Source organism: Camelina sativa, chromosome 9 (genome assembly GCF_030686135.1).
Source record: "Camelina sativa cultivar CO46 ecotype springtype chromosome 9, ASM3068613v1".
NCBI lineage: Eukaryota > Viridiplantae > Streptophyta > Magnoliopsida > Brassicales > Brassicaceae > Camelina > Camelina sativa.
The window spans coordinates 4,077,943-4,081,978 of NC_141888.1; the positions used below are offsets into that span (position 1 = coordinate 4,077,943).

The 4,036-nt window shown below is 39.1% G+C and overlaps 1 pseudogene; it reads right to left on the reverse strand.

Moving 5' to 3' along the window:
• Positions 1-1,671: 1,671 nt before the first annotated feature.
• Positions 1,672-3,520, reverse strand: LOC147937695 (uncharacterized; annotated as a pseudogene).
• Between the last annotated feature and the right edge of the window lie 516 nt (positions 3,521-4,036).

Below are 4,036 nucleotides of genomic sequence, written 5' to 3' on the forward strand. Positions count from 1 at the left end.
GGTACATACACATCAGAGAAAAAACCCAGTTAACAATTTCTTCAACAGCTGATATGAAACACCCTTGACGATAATAGCAGAGATTCGGCTTTTCACGTTGAAGAGTTCGACAAAGTTTTGTCCTTTCAGCTCGTAATCTCATCTCAAGCTTATGATATAGGTAACTAGTGGCTTGATTCTGATTGTAAAACATAAGCTTCAAGAAGCTTTGTAGAATAGGTAGAACTATGCACTCTTCATATAACTACCTACTCAATAGTTCTGTAGTCTCAATCTTGTATCATTTGCATAAATTGATATTTGAAATAAAGAAAGCAATTCGAGTTATAATTCTCGATTTTAATGGTTCTTTCTCATTGTGTTTTGTTTCTTGATTTAGTATAGACTGTGGTGTGTTGTGATCTGGAAGAGAGAAAAATATTATCTCTGTGGACTGTGGTGAGAGACGTCATCTTTTTTGCACTTCAAAGTGGTGAGAGACGTCCAAATAGAGTAAGAAAAATGGCTGCTTGTTCTTCTTCTTTCACTTTCTGTAATCACACCACATTGCACTCAGAGAAAGACCCTTGTGACCAAAACCAAATCATCAGAATCTAACTTCTTCGGCTCCAGACTCTCCCACTCTCTTCATCTTCTCTCAAATGCTCAATCTTTGCCAAGGTACATTTCGTTAATTTTGCATTGATAGAGATGTTTGCTACAATTGGCTAATAACTATAGTTCTTGGAATTAGCTTATTTGTTAGACCAACCTGTTTTGGAACTTATACTCAACTGCTATTGGTTGAACTAGACTGAATCTCTATCGAGAACCTGCTCTGGTACCACTTGTAAATGTGGATGAGGCAATAATAAAGTGAAGAAAGTAAAGAACACAAGAACTTTGTTAACGAGGTTCGGTTTTTCCTACTCCCCGGGACCACGTCCAGATTTCGATTCCACTAGAACAAGAAAGCAAATACAACCTATTCGCAAACGCGTAAATCAAGCACAACCCTCTTAATTCACCGCTCCGTTCTATAACATGAAATCTTAAGGATAATTCTCTACCCTTAACTAGACTAACACCAAGCCTAGATTCAAACCAAGATAACCTAACCTTGGGCTAAACTCCCCCTGAGCCTAGTCTTCAGATCTCCAACACTTTGGACCAACCTTCACGCACACGTCACACCGACGAACAAAGAAGCTTGAACAACACAAGCACCAAACCGCGAAACTAAGCCGCACACCAACAGAAAGCTCTCTAGGGTTCTAACCTTTATGCCTCAGCTCTCTTGCTTTTCTAGGACGTGCCTAACACCTCCTTATATACCCATCAATACTTCGTAATCACCATAGGAGAAGATTTCCAAATCTCATAAGAAAAAGACTTTTTCTTTTTTGCTATTTTCCTTTTCCTAGTAAAACTCCAATTTAATCAACCAAAGAAATAGTAGTTTTCCTCTTTAATTTATCCTCAAACCGTCCTTCAATATTGTCTTCTCAAGTCTTCTAGAAACTTCTCACGCACATAAAACAACAGCCATCTTGTATCACGTCTTGAATCACACAGACACTACTTCAGACAGACCAATACATCTTCATTCTCCCCCTTTTTGACTATGCTTGTGAACTCATCAGTTCAAACACTTAAACAACATCACAAGACACATCTTCATTCTTCCCCTGAATGAGTCACAACATGGTCAAAACTAACAGGAAAATTCTCCCCGCTTTGCAATACGCGGTTGATAGCCTAGTACACCACCTCCATAGAACTCATCTTTTCTAACCCAAATCTTGTTGCGCCTTAGACCTCCATGATTGACTCCTTGAATGAATCTGAAACAATTCCTCTTAACATGTCCTTGAACTCCACAATGATAACATGTAGGACCTTGAAACCTTACATCATAAGCATTCTCCATTCGGCTCCTCTCTCTCAACAATCAGAAACATCTTGTCCTAATATGCCCAACAACACCACAATGATGGCAAATAGGTCGAAACACTTGTCTAGGTGCATTCTGCAATTCGGAGATTTTTGTACCACGTTCTTTCACAAATATCGTCTCTGAAGCAGCCTCTGTAGTAGTCTCTGAAATACGCTTTAAAGCAGATGTGATTTTTCCACTTGAAACAAACACTGGATCCGATTTTGAAACTTTTCCTTCATATCCAAGGCCACACTTATCTGTCTTGCCAATATTCAGAATATGATCCAGTTTCTCTGTACCATTATTAAGCATCCTCAAATTCTTTTGAGTTTCTTCAAGTTGCACTTTAGCTTGTAATGCTTCTTCGCCCTTCTCTGTTGCATGTTTCTCTGCTTCAATGACTTTAGCCTCTAACTGGAGCTTCTCCTTAATCAAAACTGAATTTTCATCAACTACCTTAAGCCAATGTGCATATAACTTCTCATAACTCTTACCAAGTTCTTCATAGCTCATATCCTTTGAATCACTATCACTCTCAGACTCATGCTCTGTTGCAGTTGTAGGTTTTGCTGCAGACGCTGATTCAGAACTATCTTCAAAAGTTGTAAACGCCACAAAATTCTTCAGCTCTTCTTCTTCATCTGAATCAGTTTCAGAATCACTAGTAACAACATTCATAGCCTTCTTCTTATGCTTTTGTAGATTGGCACAATCAGACCGTACATGACCATATCCTTTGCATTCAAAACATTGAACATTCTTTGATGAAGTCTTCATCTCTTCACCCATTCTACTTTTCTTCTCTTCGCCCTTACGCTTCAGAAATTTAACAAATTGTCTTGACAACATAGCCATTGAATCTTCACAAGATGATACCTTAAAGGCAACTCCAATGTCAACTTCCTTCTTTATTGCTTCCTTAACTTCTTCATCTTTCTTCTTTACTCCTTCAGCTTCATAGGCTTTGCTTAATTCAAAAGCTTTGAGAATCCCAACAAACTCATCAAAAGCAATCTCATCTAAATTATGAGCTTCTTCAACTGCAGAAATTGTTGACTCAAATTTTGCAGGCAATGACCGCTTCAGCTTCTTCACAAGCTTTTTGTCTTTGTACTGCTTTCCAAGAGCAAAAGCCTCATTAGAAATATCACATAACTTAGCACTGAACTCAGCCACAGTTTCTTTTTCTTCCATCCTTAGATTCTCAAATTGTGAAGCCAACATATCCAACTTAGTTCTCTTAACACTTGAAGTACCCTCAAACATATTCTCCAATGACTTCCATGCTTTCTGAGCTGATACACATTGAGAAATCAACTTGAAGTGGCTTGAATCAATAGCATTGTAAATCGCAGTCTTGGCTGTAGAATTACAACTTGATAGCTTTTTCTCTGCAGTAGTCCACTTATCTCTTGGCTTAAGACACTCAACTCCTTTATCATCCACGAATTTAGGGGGCTCCCAACCAAGCTCAATCGAATTCCAACAATCCTCATCAAGGTTACTAATAAACGCTTGCATACGAACCTTCCAATATCCGTAATTCGATGAATCAAGCAACGGTGGTCTTGACATAGATGTGCCTTCTCTGTATGAATTCATCACAGCTGATTCAAAGCTCTACCTTACTTCCTGAACTACCCTCACCCTTGATCTACTTGAAACTAGACTGAATCTCTATCGAGAACCTGCTCTGATACCACTTGTAAATGCTGATGAGGCAATAATAAAGTGCACAAAGTAAAGAACACAAGAACTTTGTTAACGAGGTTCGGTTTTTCCTACTCCCCGGGACCACGTCCAGATTTCGATTCCACTAGGACAAAAAAGCAAATACAACCTATTCGCAAACGCGTAAATCAAGCACAACCCTCTTAATTCACCGCTCCGTTCTATAACATGAAATCTTAAGGATAATTCTCTACCCTTAACTAGACTAACACCAAGCCTAGATTCAAACCAAGATAACCTAACCTTGGGCTAAACTCCCCCTGAGCCTAGTCTTCAGATCTCCAACACTTTGGACCAACCTTCACGCACACGTCACACCGACGAACAAAGAAGCTTGAACAACACAAGCACCAAACCGCGAAACTAAGCCGCACACCAACAGAAAGC